Raw genomic sequence first — 19517 nt, 5'->3', positions numbered from 1 at the left:
ACAGAAATGCAGAGGGCAGGCACCACGACCACATTTTCAAGCTGAAGGAAGTACACTCTGAGAGGTTCAGAGATGGCTCGGCGTCCCCCAGGGACTCAGGAGGGTGAGGACTTCAAAACCAAGTCTTCCCACTGAGGCTGTGTTCCTTTCCTCCTGCTCTGCCCAGAGCGAGCAGGACACGTGGTGCCGTTACAACCTCATGACCAGGACACGAGGGAAGTAACAGCAGGGAGACAAATCTCACCCCTATTTCCCACCACGCTAGCATAAAAACGCGACATTCCCGAGGCTGCCTTCTGGAAGGTGTCTGTGTGCACACGTATTTTCACGTTATGCTCACAGGAGATTATGTGCTTTCCTTGCATCCCTCAACGTGTTATTTCAAGGATCGCAAAATGCTCGTCTGGCATTTATTCAACCAATTTTATTTTACACCTATCTGCCAGCCACCTTCCTGGGAAGCCAACAGAATGGTGAGCAAGAAGGACACTGCCCCCACCAAATAAGGAGGGGAAATAGACATTAATCAAATAGTCAAAGAATTAAGTTATTAGAGACTATGCTAAGTCATATAAAAAGGCAAAGCATGGAGCTCTAAGAACGCTCCTAATAGGAACTTCAACATGATCATTTTAAGGGTCTCATAATATTGGACCAGGTGGATAATCATAGTTGATTTAACCATTCTCCATTGTATCCAGTGTTTTATGATCATAACTAAAGCTACTCTGAAATGTCTGGAAATGAAATGTCTGTAACCTGCCTGAACATATTTTAGAAACATTTGAAAGATGAAAGTAAATAAAGCAAATGTTTACAACTGTTAAAACTAGACAAGGGGTGTACATAGGTGTTCGTCATACCCTTCTCTCTACTTTCCTAGCTGTTTGAAATTCTCCATAATCAAAAGTAAAAAAAAAAAAAAAATCATGATTTAATAGACATTTGTAGAAAATAGGTTTTTTTTTTTTTCTTTGAATTATCCCCTTAGGATACAACAGAGAAATGAGGTAACGGAGTGAAAATACAGTGAAAATACGCAGACACCATCAAGCTATTTTTGCATACTATGCTAACAAAACCCATTCCAAACATCCTACCAATTGCCACAGGCAGCACATACGTGCACCTGCTGTCCTCTGGCCTCATTACAGCAATGGATGGCAATGTTTAAATTGTTTCCTCATTTAATTAGTGTAAATAGGCAAGGTCCATTGTATTTTACATTTCTTCCATTTTCCGGTAAGCATCTGAACTGCCTTTTATAACATCAGTGAGCTGCTTACACAAGGTGGAAGGGTGCAAAAAGGAGGGGTCCGAAGAATCAGGAACCCCAGCTCCTCTGCCCTTTAGTCAGGTAAATGTCCCAGCAAATATGTAAGGTTCCAGGCTTGGGGTCGCTTCACCTGAGAAACGGGTGAAAAGTCTGCCCAAGATGGGGAGGGGGCGTAGTGGGACAGCCTGTGGGGAAGCCCCCGGATAGGCTCTGGACAGAGTGGATGTGACCTGAACCACCTGGTGCCTTCTCCGCCCTTGAGCAGACTCGCCCTCTTCCACCGGCCAAGAGAACTTCACTGCAACCCCAGATCTCACGCTCCGAGGTGAACACAGATACAGCCCGTCGTCACCTCTCGGGAGCATCGTGTGAGTCACGTGATGAAGGATCTGGGTTTCTCCGACAGGACCGAGAATGTGGGATGGCCAGGGGCTCCCTCTCTTCATGCGCCCTTTAACCCAGCTGATACTATGCCGAGAACATCAAGGTCTACCCTCTGGATGAACTCATCTTATGCCCTTGATGCGTCCAGGCTGCCCGCTCATTTTCCAACCCTTCCGCTGACAAGGCTTCAAGAAATGCAAACAGACTGTGACACCAACACAGTAACAAAGGCAAACGTATTTCCAGTGTTGGGGAGGGGGGATACCCTACCAGCAAATCAGAGCGAACCCTTCCTGTCTCCCCAGAACCTACTATGAAACAAGAGTGTAAATTCCAGAATCCCATCTGGGATCACGTCTTACACAGAAGAGTGCCCACAGGCAGCTCGGCCTCTCTGCTCCTCAGTGTTCCCACGTGCAAGCAGCGAGAACGACCTCTCGCCCCTGAACGTCTATGCGGGACTAAAGGAGAGAGTAGTGTCACCCAGTCACAGCCCTACAGACAGATGGGAGTATAATCTGTAACCTGGGCACAAGGGCTCCAACTTCTCAGGACTGTGGCCGCCACAGGGCCCGCGGAAGTGCTTGGTTCTGAGCAGGCTTAGCCCCTCCCTCCGGAAGTGCTTGGTTCTGAGCAGCCTTAGCCCCTCCCCCGGAAGTGCTTGGTTCTGAGCAGCCTCGGCCCCTCCAGCCGCTGACCCCTGGTAACGGCAGGGCTGACTCAGATGTGAGGAAAGGGGTCCAGGCAGCCTGTTGTCGAGTGAGAATCCCAGTAGAGGGTCTGCCACCAACAAAGCGGAGCAGCATCCAAGCCAGATGTCCCAGGGAAGGAGCGCGAACCCAGGACGCCGGGATGGCCTAGGGCGGCTCCACACACTGTGCTCTCGCCCTGTGATGACTGGCGTGTGGTCTCTGGAGGATCAGGGGCCAGTGACCAGTCGTAGAAAATACGCAACTACTACCGGTCCTAACGTCCCCTATCAAAAGGCGCAGCCCGAAGCCTCTCCGGCCGTGGCCCCGCACTTGGGCGGCCCGAGCGCCTCTCCGGCATCCGGTGTCCTGCTGACGAAGGAGGAGGCGCGGGGCAGGGACAAGAAGCTTGGAAACGCGATGTGCCGAAAGGTCCCTCAAGCAATAAAAGGTGGAAACTGCCTTGAAGCAGGACATTGGGACTCTAGGGATTTTGCCCTGAACCACAGAGGCACGTGGGCTCCTTCATCACCAGAGAAGAGCAGCGTTAACCCTCATCACACAAGTCAGCAATGACCTGTTGTGTTAGTTTCCTGTTGCTGCTGTAACGAATTACGACCACTCCGTGGCTTAAAACAACACAAATTCATTCTGTTATAGTTCCGAAGGCCAGGAGATCAAAATAAGTTATAAGGTGCCAAAATCCGGATGTCAGCAAAGCTGGTTCCTTCTGGAGGCTCCGAGGGAAAGAATGTTCCTTTCTTCTTCCATTTCTAGAGGCTGCGGGCATTCCTCGGCTCCTGGATGCATCACTTCATCCTGTTTCCATGGTCACGGGGTCAAATCTCCCTCTACCTCCCTCTCCTAGAAGGACACTTAAGATTACATTAGGTCCTCCTGATACAGCAGGATAATCTCATCCCAAGACGCTTAACTTAATCACATCTGCAAAGTCCCTTCTGCCATGCAAGGTGACAGCCACAGGTTCAGGTGATTAGGACGTGGAGATCTTTGGTTTTGTGGGGGGGGGGGGGCTGCCATTGATCCAACCGCGAGGGGTGACTTGTCTTTCCCTGGACCACGTCACTCTTCCTCATATCCCCAGCACACAGCACGGTGCCCACCAGACAGTGAGTGCCCAGCAAATACAAGAGAAGGGAACGCGGGGAAGAAAAGGGGAGGGGCCCAGGGTGGGATCACAATCCTAAAAGTCATACACCATCCCTGAGCCCCCCACAAGTGCGAGAGTGAGAGAAGGCTTCACTGGCAGGTATGTGTCTACTGGGAACACATAAACTGCAAGGTGTCAGCACCTTACTGGCTCGAGGATGGAATCCCCGGTGCGCGATGTGTTTGTTTTCCTGTCCCCGTGTGTTCCCACAGCTACTGCTGCCTGCACAGCCGGCCAGCAGGCAGCAGGCAGCTCCTTTCCTGCGGATTTCCTGGGAATCCAGGCAGGGCTAGAGGAGCCAGCTGGCGCACTGCTGTGTTGTGACGAAGGCACTTTTACTGCGAGGGAGTAAACAGCACCGGCGAAGCCTCCAGGTGACTGCACCCTCGCCACAAAAGCTCCGGCGGCCCCCTCGCCAAGAGACTGCAAGAATGGTTCCTTCTCAGAGAAAAGACCATCACAGTAACAGCTACTGCTCTCGCCGGGGCTTTGCAAACATCGTCTCCGATCGTCTTAGGAAATTAGGCACAAGAAACTGTTTGTGTCTGTGTGCATTTTACAGGTGGGGAAACAGAGGCATGAGGCAAAAGTCATCAGCTCGGAAAAGGCAGAGAGAGGACTGAAACCTGAGTCTGTCAAATTCTAAGGTTGGGCTCTTTCCGCTTGGGCACACATTTGTCAGGCATGCAGGTCAGACTGTGTACATGGAGCCACAGGCTTTGTCTACATGATGCGACATAGGGCTTTCCAGCTTCCAGCCCACAGCTGAGGGATGCGGAGCCCCAGCCCTCTGCTGAACGGAGGGTATCCCGGTTACGGTCACGTTCGCGTAGCCACTCTGAGTGCCAAGTTTACTTCCGCACGTGCTGGGCACTGCGGCAGGCACTGGGGACGCAGAGATGAACACGGGAGCCACAGTCACTGCCTTCAGAGGGCTTGGTGGACACGCACGCACGGATAAACCCGAACAGTGCCGTAAGTGCCATCTGGACTGGAAAGAGCCCCTGGTGATGCCGTGGTCCTGACTGGAGGTCGGCCACTCCAGCTGCAGGGGTGAAGACAGTCTCATGGAAGAGCGGGCTCTGCTGCGAGGTGCAGAAGGATGAAGGGGAGTTTTCCAGGAGGAAGAACACACTAGTTCTTGCACAGAGAAGGCATCCTCTTTATAAGCCTTTAGCTCACTGGCAAAAAGAAATACCTGAGTTGAGGTTTGGCACAGACTATGTACGGAGTGGAGAGAAGGAGGGGGAGAAGGAGAAGGAGGAAGAGGAGGAGGAGCGTCTCCTGTTTCTGTCTTCCCCGCTCAAGGCTGTGCACTCGGCCTTCATGAGGCCCAAGGTCAGGGCAAAAAGAGGTGCAGATGGTAAGACTTCCCGGTGCCGGGGAGACGAGCCGGCAAAGCGGGTGGCTGCCAGCCTCGCAATCCTGCTTCCAGCAACCACCCTCAGTTGTGCCCTGTTGGTCTGCGAAAGCAGGCAAAGCATGGCGAGGGGTCCAAGGCGGGGAGTGGAGAACAGTGCCCTTTAGGGAAGAGCCTCGGAGACAGAGGTCAAAGACCACATCCGGCATCTTTACCCCTCGGGGCTCTGCCGCAGGCGAAGGGGGTGCAGAGAAGGAGGAAGAGGAGCTCTGACCTTACAACAAAGGATTCGTGACCTCGAGGCCATTTTCAAAATCGGAGCTCTGACTTGGTTTCAATCCCCAAGGTTGGAAATGTAACCGGCAAGGCCTCAGCCTGGTGCTGCGGCTAATTCACAGCTGAAGGGCCTCGCTTCTCCTTGACGCTGACATTGGAGAAGGCCCAGTGAAGTCTGAAGACGCTGGGGTCTCAAGAGGAATCATCCACCACAGCGGAGCCTCGGGAGTGGCCGCCCACAGGGAGGCTGGTGGGAAGCAGGAGGCTCTCTCCACCCCCCGAAGGAAGGGGTCACTGGTTTTCCATCCTATCGCTTCTTTTTCTCCCAGCTCCCAGCCTCCCAGAAACACTGTGTCTGAGAACTGGCTGTGTTTCTCCTAAATCAGACCAGGGCATGACTTTGGGCTCTTTCATACACACATACATGCACGCACACACATGGGGAACGGGCTGAGGACATTCCAACCGTGGCTGAGCCACTTCTTGGCGGTACAACCTTGAGAAGGTGCCCCAGCTCCGAGAAGCCTCGGGAATCACAGCACTGACCCCCTTAAGTGAAGTGTTCGAGTTCAGAAGGACCTTCCCGGGCTAGTCTGCTAGGCCCGGGACATGAGAGACACACACAGAGTAGAGCTGAGACACGCGGACACCCCAGAAAAACTAGACCGGCCAAGCGCAGCTCAGCCCCGACGCGGGGAGGAGCCCAGCAGAGATCAGCAGAGCCGCCTGGCCAACCAGCCCAGACGCGCAAACAGCAAGCGCTTACCGTCGGAAGGCACGGAGATGCTGCTGTTGTTTGTTACTCGGCATCCCCGGGGCCACACATCTTAAGTGCGATCTGTACAGAGACAGTGATACTACGACCTCCTAGGACCACGGTGGAGGTTACCTGAGACACACAAAGGTTCGCTCTCAACGCATGGGAGCCGTGGTCCCGGCACCTTCATGAGACTGTCTCCGATCACCACTGGATTGACCGCAGAGTCTCAGTCTACCCTCCTGAGGGAGCAGGCCAACGTCCAGGGAGGTGGCGTGGGTGGAGGTGACCTCTCCACCCTCCCCACGCTGTAGCCCCGGATCTCTGTCCCAGCCAGGCCCCGGCAGGGTGAGGCGGAGGCTCCCGTGGCTCTGTGCCCAAGCCCTGAAGTCCAGTTCGGGAGCCACCGTCCTGCCCCCATCCCTGCTCCCCAGCTCCAGGCCTTGGACAGGCCACCTGTGCTCGTCGTGGCCACTTCGTAAGGCTCGGTCTCCTCAGATCTCAGAACTCCTCCCCTTCCCGGGATGCTCTGAGGATTGCATATGCAAATGAGCTTGAAGTTCCGGCAAGAAGCGGGGTCACTACACAAAACGGCCCTCTGTCGTCATCACTGACCCCTCCACCGCCACCACAGCCACCACCATCCTGGTTGTCATCAGCATCCTAAGCCACAGGGAAACGGAATCCTCAAGAGTAGAAGGAAAAAATGTGCAGGGAGGTGGTGATACGCACGTGCTCCACAGCCAGAGGGCCTGGTTGGAATTTCAGACGGGCTTCTCAGTAGCTGTGTGACCTTAGGAAAGTTACTTAGCGTCTCGGAGCTTCAGTTTTCTCATCTTCTAAAATGGAGACGGTAGTCCTCCCTAGCTCACGGGGTCACTATGATGATTACATGAGTTAATACCCACAGAGCAATCAGAACAGCGTCCGGCACGTGGGAGAGGCTCGGTACGTGTTAGCTGCCCCTCTTGGGGCTCCCGCCGTTACTCTAATTAGACCACCACACGCAGGCCCTTTAAGTGCCCAAATTCATCTCATCCTCACGAGGGCTCTGAGTTTGGCCCCCGTGAAAGCGATTTTACGTATGAGAAAGCTGGAACTTGGATAAAAGGACCTGCCTCACGCTGAGGGCAGTGCCGTGTCCACTCCCCCGGGGGACGCGTGCAACGTGCAGGCCATCACAAGGCCAGAATGCTCCCTCCGCCTTCCCAACCCAGGACCGACAAGCAGGAAGCAGGCCGATAAGCTCTCTCTGCCAGTTCCCTGGTCGTTTCCATGTTATTTGTGCTTCTGTGTGCAGCGTTGGTCTTCCACAATGTGCCCGGCTGGGCAGGCTCCCCTGACGCATCCAAGCCCTTCCTGAAGGCTGACACAGCGAGCGTCAGTGCCAGGGCCCCCCCATGCGACCCACCAGCCGCCCGCCACCCACCACCCGCCAAGCAGCCCGGGAGATTCACAGACAGGGGGTGTCTGGCCTCATAACCACTCCAGGTGTCACTTTAGCCTCAGCCAGGAGGTCTGTTCTGGAACAGCCCGGGTGTGCCAACCCCAGGTATGCCGGGCAGGGGCTGATTTCCAACTTGCTCCCGGACCAACAGCGGCAGGCAGATCGCTGGCCACCGGATGGGGCCGGGGAACTTAACCTCTGTAGGTGACGAGAGAGTTCAGAAAGGCTTTGTGGCGAGGGCGCTGCCTCGAATCCAGAGCACAGAGATGCCAGCATCTGCAATTCTGCATTCATTCACCGAGCACCTGCTCCGGGCCGGGTCTCGCGCGTGGGCCGAGGGACACACAGCTAATCCGACGCGGTCCTGGCCTGAGGGCACACAAGCTATGAGGGCCCCCACGGGGAGACACGCCGAACTCTAGGACGGGGAATGGGATCAGAACGGAAGTGGACTTCCCGTGGGTCGTTCACTCAATGACTACTGACGGGGCACCCACACGGCAGGTACCGGGGCGACCCTGGTGAGGCAGGCGGACACGCCCCCGTCCTCATGGAAGGCACCTTCTTGCTGAGTTGGCCTCGGGAACCACAAAGCCCTTCACGGGCAAGTGTCGGGGTGTCCGCTGTCCCCCAAGCACCTGGGTAATCCTGGGGGCGGGGGGCGGCAGCAGGCTCCCAATGGTGCAGGGGACCAGGCCAGGCCTCTGGAGACCGCGCTGGACTCCTGCATCGCCTCCCGCTCTCCCTGGTGCTCACAGGCTCTCAGCAAGTGCAGGAAAGACAACCCGCTCGGGCAGCGGTTTACCGAATGCGTGTCACGTGCTAACACAGAGTACCCCGTTCCCCTCACCGGCCATGTGCGACCCACGTGTTCTGTTCTCCCGTTTACAGATGGGGAAAGTGAGGCACAAAGCAGGTAAGTCCCACAGCTAGAGACGGCAGAGTGAGGCGCTCAACACGTGCCTGCAGCCAAGGCCTGTGCTTCTCCTCCTACCCTGTCCTGCCTCTCCTTGGAGAGGCTCAGGACCCCACCAGGCTGTTCCTGCTGAATGCTCTCCTCTGTGGCCAAACTGAGGGCATCACTACGGGACAGGCCTGAGAAAGGACTCTGGGCCGTGAGAACAGTCCAGCCAGCAGCTCCGGATGAAGGTCCATGCCACTCAAGGCAAACATCCGGGCACTGCCGTCCCTGCGCGCGGGCCCGTGGAGCCAGCAAGGTGGGAAGTGGCTGCCAGGGCTCTGGCACCAGCCCCGGACCGTGTGTGCCCGGGCCAGCTCCCCTGGCTGACTGCCAAGCCTTCAAAGGGGTGTGCAAAGCACGCTGGGGGCGGGGGGGGTGGGGGCTGGCCTGGCTCGCCTGAATCAGAGATGGGAGAACAAAAGGAGGCTGCGTGGGCTGGGCTGGCGGGAGCCCGTGGCGGGACAGAGGGCGGGAAAGGGGAGACGGCCGAGGGAGGGCCGCGGTGAGCCATGCCGGGTGAAGTCGGCGCTGCAAGGCCAGCGGGAGGTCCCAGGTGTGGCCCCTGTACCACAAGGAAGCCGGGCCTCGGCAGGGGGCGGCCGGCTTAGAGCAAGCCCCTGGTGCCTATTAGGGACCCACAGGACTCCGGCGTCTGTGCATTTCAGAGAACTGGCTTACTCATTGCTCTGCTTACCTACCGTGGACCAACACCCACGATGGGCCAGACGCTCAGGAGCGCCGGGGACCAGCCATGACCCAGAGCAACCGGGGTCCCGCCTCGGTGAGCCTGCACGCCTGCAGCTCCCACAGGCCTGAGTGGGCGGGATCCCAGGGTCTCTCGGGGATGAAGACAGGACAGCGCCTCGTTGCACGGCACAGCAGTTGGGTGCCCACGGGGGACCTACGGACAGAATGCCTGGGATCTCTTCCTAACTCCATCACTGGCTGTGACCTTGGGCATGTGATTCACCCCCTGAACCTCAGTGCCTGGCACACAGTATGCGTTCACCCAAGTGTCACTGGCACCCAAGCACAGCCGCACGCTGGCAGGTGGGGGCCAACCCGTGATGTAGCGTAGGACTCCCGTCCCCGGCGAGATGCTCCTCTAACTGCACCTTGCCGGCTCCAGGGGCGTCACCACCACGTGCAGTGAGACAGGCTGGCATATTCTAAGCGCCCAAACACCTTGGAGCCATTGTATCTGTCGCAAGGGAACACAGCGGGGCAAGGAAGTGGTGGCTTGACTGGGGGAGACAGTACACAGCTTGCCCTCAGCCGCACAGGCAGGGAGCTGGGACCCCACCCATCGGGAGCCCCGACTTCCAGCTGGTTCCAAAGACGCAGTCACAGCTGGCCACTGTTCTTCCCGGTGTTCTTCCCAGAGAGGACAGCCACACGTAAATGGAACCAAGGGTACTATGCACACATCGCAGCCTGTGACCAAGGATCACAGCAGGTGACCCGCAGGAGACCTCAGGGTGACGAGGGGAAACAGGGAGGGACCAGGAGTGGCAGGACCGGACAAGAGCCTCAGAGCACAGGCCTGGGAGGCAGGGATGCCCCCCCTGGGAAGTGGGAGGGGCTGTCGCATCCCCCTGGACTGTCTCCTCGGTTGGTAGGTGAAGGTCCTGGAGCAGGGGACCGCGAGGTCTCTCCTTCCAAACCACAGACCCCCGGTTCTGGACTGGGGGCGGCTGAGAGGCTGGAGGGAGAAGGCTGATGTTTGAGCTTCTCCCTCAAAAGGACGAGCAGAGCGTGAGCAGCTCCGGGGGCCGCTCAGCCCTCCCAGGAGGACATGCACCTGCTTCCTCATGTCCCCCCGTCCCCCCCCAGCCAGCCCTGGCCTTCCAAGGAAGCACACTGAGAAGAAGGGCCAGCCTCTGGGGGCAGAGAAGCCTGCCTCCGCCTTCTGCCTCTACTTGCTGTGCGGCTTGGGGAAAGACAATTCACCTCTGGGAGCCCCAGCTGCCTTGGGTGTGACATGGGAGCAAATAAAACCTGCCTCAGAAGATTCAAGGAGACGTCACACAGCAGAGCCTAGAGCAGAGAAGCAGCTCAGGGAAATACTGATTCCTTCCTTCCTACTCTGACCTTATTTGAGTGCAACCCCTCAGCCTCAGGTAGGAAACCCATGCCTTTTGACATTTTTTTAAAGTGTATTTATTTGAGGAAGACAGAGCACAAGTGGGGGAGGGGCAGAGAGAGAGTGGAAGAGAGGGAGAATCCCACGCAGGCTCCACACTGTCAGCACAGAACCCGATGTGGGGCTCAAACTCATGACCGGGAGATCGTGACCTGAGCAGAAACAAAGAGTCGGATGCTTGACCGATGGAGCCACCCGGGCCCCAACCCAAGTCTTTTTTAAAGTACCCAAACGCCAAAGAGTGACTCAGAAGGAAGTGTGGGTCTCTAGGGGGCAGACCTGGCTTCCAGCCACCTTCTACCTGTAAGGACTCCACGAGGCGCCCGTGCTCTCCTGGCCTCAGGCACTTCACCTGTAAAACGGGGCTGGGAGTACTTCGTTCCCAGGGTCTGGGAGACTGGACGTGCGTGGACATACACGAGGCTCTGCAGACCATAAAGCTCCCAATGTGCTGGTAACTGCAACGTTCTGTGTAACAAATGGCCTCAGAACCAGTTTCTCACACGGTTCTGACGGGAAGGGAGCCGTCCTGAAACTCGGGGTGCATTTCAATCACTGCTAATGTCTAATCGAAGGCAGTGTGTCACCGGAGGCCCCTGCCCTGCCAGAACTCCAGCAGATACTTTCTGACGTGGCAGAAGGGCTGGGATGGCGCGAAGCAGGACTGTGGAGGCGCTGGGATGCTGCCAGAGGGGGCCTCGCTCCCTCCGGGGGCCGAAGGTGCTCGATGCAGAGCTCCTGGGCGCCTTGCCAGTGTTTGTTCCGTGCACACCAGCCAGGCCTCCTGCCTTCTCCCGGGCTCACGTTAGGTCGTGCCGGGATTATTACCTGCCTGGCAGGTAGTTGAGAGAGGGAGGTACAGAGAGGGCAAGAGACAGGTCCTCAGAGAAGCTGCCAGCTCCAGCAGCTGGCCCCCAAGGCCCGGAACGCCCAGGGCCCAACGGAAAGCATCCTGCTTCCTCTCTCCACTCACTGAGCAAACACGGGAGGATAGCAGGTGCCCGGGGCGGCTGGCCAAGCAGTGTTTCTGCCCACCGCTCCCTCCTCCTGCTGCCCAGCCAGCGCAAACCCGAGCCCGGGGCCTCTCACTCCCCAGGACGCCGGCAGGACGGTGGGCAAGTGGGGCCCGGAGCAGGGGCTCCCCTCTGCAGCCTCTCAGTGGGGCGAAAGCAGCACATGCCCAGTGGCTCTGGCCGTCTGTGCATCTTACTGTGTATTTCAAGGAGCTGATGTGGACACCTGGAAATGCTAATGCCTTCACTGGAAACCTGTTAAGGCATTTCAGTGACGCCACTGACCCGTGAGGCCCCATCCAGGCATGCCACGGGCCCTAGAAGGTGTGTCAGATAACCTGTTCACAGTGTGAAAGCTTGGGCAAACAGGTTCCTGCTCTGGCGGGATTTCCTCATGGATAGGGCGAGGGGCTCAGCCCGCGTGCCTGCTAAGATCTCTGCAGACATGTGGTTTAAAAAAGGTGGTCCCTGGGGCACCTGGGTGGCTCAGTAGTTTAAGTGTCTCACTCTGGTTCACGTGTTAATCTCCCGGCTCGTGGGTTCCAGCCACACAGAGCCTGGAGCCTGCTTCGGATCCTGTGTCTCCTTCTCTCTGCCCCTCTTCAACTTGTGCGCGCTCTCTCTCTCCCTCTCGCTGTCAAAAACAAATAAACATTAAAAAAAAAAAGGTTATCCTTGCTGTCAGGCAGCGCTGGACATTCAAGTCTGTGTCACTACCTTCTTTGCGGTGTGGCCTTGGGAATTCATTCGATGTCTCTGAGCTGTTTCTTCATCTTTCAGATGGGCAGGGCAATTCCTCCCTGAGAGTCCTACAGTGAGAATGCAGCGAGCATGGCCGAAAAGTGCCGACTGTGGGCACAGGTGCCCAAAACAGGGGGGCTGCTATCCCCCTTCTCGACCACGGAAAGTTCTTAAACTGATACCTGTGTTAAATGGATTTCCTTCTGAGGAACGGAACAGGCTCCCTTTGGGTTTGGGACCCCAAGTACTCAGCAGATCAACAGAGACTTACTTACCCCTCATCCTCTTATGTAAAACTAGGGCTTGAGCTACTCCACTCCCTAACACGCACACGCACGCTCTCTCTCTGATTCACTGTCTCCCTCTATGCAGGTCTGGCGCCTCTGCTCCATACCAACGAGGGAATGGTAGCGATCGCAGCCGATCAGAGGTTCTAAGCGGAGGGAGCCGGCAGAATGCTGATTCACGGCGGGGTTTCCGAATGGCTTCTCCCTATCAGGTCATTCAACCACTCGACACGAATGAGATGTGCCAGGGAACGCAAGCAATACCACAGGCAGCCCCTGCCCTGGCAGGATTCAAGTCACCTAATAGCTAGTATTGATATTCCCATCGTATCTACCACCAAAACAATGCCGTGTGACAACCAAAGCTCAGTGGCATAGACACCAAGTGTCTGAGTGTCCGGGTGGCCAGGTAGGTGGCTCTGATGATCTTGGCGGGGCGCACTCGGGGGTCTGGGAGTTGGCTGGCTGTCCCCTGGACCAGGCTGGTGTCAACTAGGAAGACGAGAGCATCTTGGGTATGCTCTGGGTGTCTCTCATTCTTCGGCTGGAGCCAGAAGGCCAGCCCGGAAGTGTCCTTCTCTTGGTGGCAATGGAGGTCCAATGGCATAAACAGAAACGCTGCTTCGGCGCTCTCTTTGCAGCGTTATCCGTATCTGCTCGCGCTGGGCAAAGCCAGTCACGTAATCAAGCCCAGCCTCAGAGATCCAGGGGACGGATGAAGGCCTGGGGGGCTATTTGTGTCAAAGCACCGGAGACAGGCACGCACAACTGGTGACACCCAGAGACTGGATCTGATGCCAGAGCTGGGACCTACCAGAGGACACTTCAGCGCATCTTGGGTATGGGTGGCCCCAGTGAGTGTACAGAAATACCTGCTTCGCCCAAGAATGGGCTCGCAGGCTGAGAACTAACACAGGGCTCGGGACCAAACCCTCTTCTTCACCCGACACACAACGAGGGCCCGTAGGAAGGAGTTAAACAGCTGGAATCAAACGGCAGCCCCGTTTGGGGGAAAGAGTGTGTGAATGAACGCAGTTCCTCCAGAAAGAATGGGAGCTTCCCAGCTCGAGAAATCCAGGACAAAGGTCAAGCAGTCTCCCCGTGAATCGTCCTCCCCCGCTCTCCACCCCAAAATGTCCTCATTTTGCTGGGGATTAGGGACCGCCCTGCCCGGGGTCCACGGCTCTGCTGTCTCTGCGGGGTTGAGACCAGAAAGAAAAGGCCAAACAGGAATCCCAGCCGATACCCAACATCAGAGTCGGCGGTTCTGGGCTGGGGCTTGGGGGCCGATGTTGTTCAATCAACGCCCCCAGGCGACTGTGATACAGGCGCTCCCCGGACCGTACTTTGAGGGTTTTTGATTTTGCTTGGTTTTAAGATTTCTGCATCTCGGCCTCTCAATCATTTGAGCCAGGGGATGTTCTTATCGCTTATATTTCTCAGGTGAGAAAACCAAGGCAGAGGGAAGTTCAAGTGTCCAAAGTCCCAGAGCAGGTAAGCTGTGGAGTCCAGGTGTGTCGGCAGACGATGTGACCCCGGGGCCCACGTTCTCGCCCTCTGGCTGCGGAGACGCAGAAGCATCCGTCCCGCTGCCGGCCACCAGACGCTCAGCCGCCCCTGTTAAGTGTCCTTTAAAGATGGGAGGAAAGTTCTTCAACTTGCCTTGTGGCCCCAGGACCAGAGCCAAACTGTCAACATCATGAAGTCCTTTCTCCGATGCCTTTTCAACAGGAAATGGCTTACGCACGTTACCTCTCGTTTTTCCTGCCCACCTCCTCACGCCAGCTGCCACGACCCTTTCTGCCAAGTCGCCATCTAAGAGGGGGTGCCGTGAGGAAGGCGGCTACCCTGGGGGCCCGCTCTGTGCACCTCCTTTCCTTCAGTCTCCACAGCTTTGCTAGGGCTATGCGTCCTCCCCCCGACCCCAGCCTGCTTTCACAGACCAGGAACTGACGGTGCCTCAGAGAGGTTAAGCAACTCGCTCACGGCCACACAGCCGGTCCAAGGACCAGCCTCGTATTTGAACTGCAGTCTTGTCTAATCTAGAGCTTGATCTCTCGCCTTCTCTAAAGTGTGATTCATGCGCCTGTGTCAAAGCCCTTGGGGACTCAAAAGAAAACGTCAACACCCAGTCTGAAAAATGCAATGGCTGTCTTTACTGGAGGGAAAGGAACTTCCTGTGTAGTTATTAACAGTAATGGGGGGTGGGGGTGTTGGGGGGGAGCGGTATGTGTCAAACTGGGAATAGGAAATATCCTGCTTCCCAGCAGAGGGGCGTTCTGGAGCCAAAGGGATGCTATGTTCTCGAAGGCACATTCCGGGGAGGGGTCAGCTGCCTGCAGTCAATGCCCAGGGCTGCTAGGGAGGCCCCTGGGCTGCGCCCTGCCGGCTCTGGCTCCTCAGAACGTTCTCTGCGGACGTGGCTTTTGAGGATGGGGACGGGCGTCCAGCCAGGAGCGGACAGGACACACGCTTTGGCAAGCTTCCTTAGGATGGGATAAGGAAAGGGTTTTGTTTTGTTTCTTTTTTTTTTCCCTTCCTACTCCATGTTTCCCCAGCTTGGGGAAAAAAGAGAAGAAAGAAAAAAACGGGCCTCCCTATCCTGACAGAGGATAACAACTCACAAATGGAAAATCGACAGACCGAAAATGAGATTCTACAGAAAATATCGGCACTCACAACTGGGGCCTGCTCAGGTACCGCAGGTGGCCTAGGACTACCGTCCGCTGGTGTGGTGACAGCATGTGGAGGGAGTCCTCCTTGCGCGAGAAGGGAAACCGGACTGAGGACGGGGAGTCCTGGGGAGTCTGGGACTCTGGGGTTCCGGGAGGTTACGACCACACACACGGCCATTTCACTTGGGACTTCTCTACAAATGGGGATCATTCTTGCCACAGCCACCAGCCCCACATCCCTGTGGTTATTCAACGTGATAATGGGGAGGAAACCCTTTAAAACGGTAAAGGCTTAGGGAGGCCGGGTGGCTCAGCTGGTTGGGTGTCCGACTCTTGATTTTGGCTCAGGTCGTGATCTCTCGGTTAGTGAGTTCGAGCCCCGCATCTGGCTCCGGACTGTCAGCATGGAGCCTGCTTGGGGGTTCTCTCTCTCTGCCCCTCCCCCACTCATGCTTGGTTTTTTTCCTCTCTCTCTCTCTCTCTCTCAAAAATGAACACACTTGAAAAAACGGCTAAGCCCTGCTGCACATGTGAGGTGATAAAATGGTACGGTGAACTCCAGCGACAATGCCAATGACATTCACCCAGGGACAAAGGGTCGTTCTCTGATAAATGGAACAAAATGGTAGCTATAGAGACAGGTGGCACAGCCTAGGGGGGGTCACTGCTGTGGGCTCTAGAGCCAAACTGGTTGGGTGGGAAATTGGTCTCTGCTACTAACCAGCTGCGTGCCCTGGGGTAAACTGCTTTACCTCTCTGTGCCCATTTGTTCATCCACAGAACGTGACTACTACTAGTCCAACTCAGAGCAGTGTCGTAGGTAGTAAATAATCTAATTTACGGCAATCAATACACAACACGTGTTAGCTGTTACGAAACTGGTGATAGCGACACTATGTTGGAAATAGTAAAGTATGATTTACCAATGTTTGGGCCATCTTCAAACTCACTGTTAAGTAGCTCCTATAAACACAGATGCTGCCGTGGAAAGAGTGTGGTAAAAATACTTCGGAGATGTTTTAGGGTCTTAGAGGCACTGACTGTAAAATAGCGCAAAATGAGTCCACTCATGTGGGAGGTATTTTAACGAGCAGCGGCGGGCACTATGCCTAATACGGCGGGCAGGCCCTCAGGTCCTACCGGCCCCCGCCTTCATTCTGGAAACCCACGGCTGGGTGGCGAGCTCGAGTGATGGGTGTCACGTCCACAGGGGAAAGGCCCGACTACAGCATTCACCGTCCGGCGGGGACCGGCCTCGTGCATCACACGGCTCAGAGGCGGTGCCTCTGGGGATGCCATCAAGGCTGCAGGGATGTGCTGGCACACAAGCCAGGCCCTACAGGCCTGGGACAGCGGGAGCACGCACGCAGCGAGGGTCGGAGGTAGGTGCACAGAAGGGGTCCTGAGGCAGGCTGAGAGTGTGTGGATTCCTGGCTGGAAGGTTTGCATTTGGTTTAGTGCAAACAAGACGCCCAGCGAGGCCTGCGTCCAGGGAGCGAAGGATCCGAACAAAGCCGTGCCCCAGAAGGCGCATCGGGCAGCAGTGTGGAGGACGGGTGGGCGGAGGCAGGCCTGGAGTCGGGGAGACCCCCTAGGAGGCTCAGGAAGCAGCATCAGGGGGTCTGACATGGGGAGCTGAACTCCACGGTGTGGCGGGTGGGAAATCCACCAAGGGGCCACTCTTGGTGGTGGGAGAGACGAACGGCGTGTCAAGTGGTGGAAACGCTTCACTCAGGAGAGCCTGGCTGGGGCCTGGACAAAGACACACATCAGGGACTTGAGGGTCTCCCGGGGAGAAGCCCACATTCCGGACGTCGGAACAGAAGGCCCTGGAACCCGGGCTCCCAAGCGCTGTGACTCCGCGTGAGTTTTCTGCAGCTGCTGTAACAAACAGCCACAGACATGGTGGTTTCCAACGGCACATACGCAGTCTTGGCCTGTAGGTCAGATGTGCGGGTTGGCTCAGCGGGGTCCTCTGGCCCTGCGTTTGCGGTGTCAGCTCTAACTAGGCTGGGATCTAACTGGGGGGGGGGGGGGGGGGGGCGTGGGGAGGACCCTCTTCCAATCTCAGTCATCCATGCCCTTGGCCAAATTTGATCCCCTATGGGTTAGGAGGGAGGACCCGTCCCCTTGCTGGCAGTCAGCAGGGGTTGCCCCTCTGCCTCCGGTCAGGAGCGGCACACAAAACCGTCCTCACTCTGGGAGTCTCTCTGACTCCTCCTCGGGGGCATCTCTCTGATCCCAATCAAAGTTCTCTGCATCATCCAGAATAACCTCCACATGGGCCCACTCATCAGCCACCTGAATTCCACCTGCAAAGTCCCTTCCGCCAGGTAAAGTAACATATTCCCAGGCATCGCCCCAGAGATCAGGGCGTGGACATTTCTGGAGGGCTCTTCTGCCTAGCAGAGCGTCTCTGCTTCCCTACAGGAAATCCGTGGACATCACCCAGGAAATAATAAGGTGTGGCGACCGCCATCATAGATGGGAGCCGTCCTGGGTTCTGAGGAACCATGAAGAGGCACTTTGGCCAACCTCAGAGACCAGGTGTGGGGAAGAGAGGAGTATCAGGAAAGGCTCCCTAGAAGAAAAACAAATTACCCAATGGAACCTGAAGACGAGCGAGAGTGAAGTGTGAGCAGCAGAGGTGGTTAGTCTACAGATTATTAGAATAACATGTTTAGAAGAGGCCAGAGGCTAGAATAAACTCCAAGGAAGTGATCCGAGACTTGGAAGTATTGCAGGAGCCAAGCTCCCCGAACGCTAAGAACCACTGCCACCTTCTCCTGTCCTGGTGGGATGATTCTGCTCTTCCAAGAACCTTCAGAAGCAACAGAGTGTGCCTTCACAGAAACCCCACCATGCAAGGGAAATGAGCTAAGTGAATCTGCATGTGCTGGTCTAGGAAGAGGTAATGCGACACAGGAAATGAAAATGACACGCAGACCACGATGCGTAATGGGTTTCCAATTTCCTCCCCTCGCCCCCCAAAAAAGAAAGTGATCGCTTGTGAGCATATTTGGGTTTACAAAAGCCAACTGTTAAATATTCAAGAATTGTGCTCACTGGATTCTAAACCTTTAGTAGCCTGAAATTGGCCAGGATGGGATTTCACCATAGAAATCAGCAAACCCACAATTCAGGGCATTTTTGTTCCTTGCTGAGAGATTGAACACACCCCTGGGTTTGCATAAATGACCACAGTGATCATAGGAATTATCTCAGGAAGAGATGGGATGCGATTCACAGTGATGTCGGTCACTTTTCCTTCCTTATATTATGATTTTTTTAATTGGTGCAATCACAGCGATGTTTCATTTTTTTCATTATTCTCCAGATCTGTGAAATGAACATAAAACACACCCCAGCTTGCTGTGATCCCCGTTTTCAGGACTTTGCTGCCACAGAGGCGCCCGCAGCATCCTCCCAGGCACAGCGGACTCGGACGTCCACGGGAGGATGGGAACCACCGCCCTACGAGCTGCTGGGAACCGGGAGGCCCCGGCCAGCCAGACGGCTGAGGCCCTCTGGGAGGCTGGGCGCACTTCCTTGGGAACAGGCTTCCATCAGCTGCCGTCGGAGCCACAGACCTCATGCCTCATCTGCTACAATCATTATGAATCACACTCGGATGGTCAGGGAACTAGGAGAGCTTCTCCAGGGCCCTCCAGCCCCACTTCCCCCGGCCAGCCCTTCCCCCTGCACCGTCACGGCCAGAGAATGCGCAGCGGGTGGAGGGCCGGAGGCGGGGGCCAGAGCTGCAGACTGCAACACCAGCAACTCGCCCAGCTGGTGCGAAGCGTTCTCATTTGTGGTGCCCTGGGGAGCACAGGGCGCAGACGTGAGAAGGGGGGCTTCTGCCCAGGAGGGTGGATGGAGGCCTGCTCCTACACTAGCCGAGGCTCCCTGAGGCAGACGCTCCCTGGGTTAGGCTTGATTCCACGGCTGTCGCCACCTGGAGCAGAGATTTTTCTTCCCCCTGGAGCTTTCTGGCCTTTTCCCCGGGGGGTATCGCTCCAGAACTCTCTTTCTCTCTGTGTTCTCTCAGCACAGCGAACATGCAGAATATCACTCCACGCAGAGGTGAAGACGCCATCACATGCAGCAGTGAAACTGCCATCCCGTGTGGTGGACATGCCATCACGCAGGGCAGTGATGTCCCAAAGAGCCAGACTGGGGCGGGAGGGAGGGGGCTTCCAGGGGCTTCCAGGAGTCTAATGGTGGAGACAGAGGCACAGGTGGTCGACTGCTCCTTTCCGTGGGAACCTCTGCCCACCCCCAGCCCAGGTACCTGTCACAGAGCAGTGCATCGTGGGCCATTTTATCTGAATCTTTTA

The 19517-nt window shown here is 56.3% G+C and overlaps 2 long non-coding RNA genes across 2 annotated transcripts in view; one reads left to right on the top strand and one right to left on the bottom strand.

The window, feature by feature from the left end:
- Positions 1–19517, bottom strand: part of LOC122211184 — a 273720-nt gene that overhangs the window by 77267 nt on the left and 176936 nt on the right. The gene's annotated exons all lie outside the window — the stretch shown is intronic.
- LOC122211185 lies at positions 1857–15493 on the top strand. The gene is made up of 3 exons (XR_006198547.1): positions 1857–3339; positions 12591–12914; positions 15064–15493. It is a non-coding gene; the product is annotated as an uncharacterized LOC122211185 (long non-coding RNA).

This window comes from Panthera leo, chromosome F2 (genome assembly GCF_018350215.1).
Source record: "Panthera leo isolate Ple1 chromosome F2, P.leo_Ple1_pat1.1, whole genome shotgun sequence".
Classification (NCBI taxonomy): domain Eukaryota; kingdom Metazoa; phylum Chordata; class Mammalia; order Carnivora; family Felidae; genus Panthera; species Panthera leo.
This window is presented reverse-complemented; position numbering and strand designations above follow the sequence as displayed.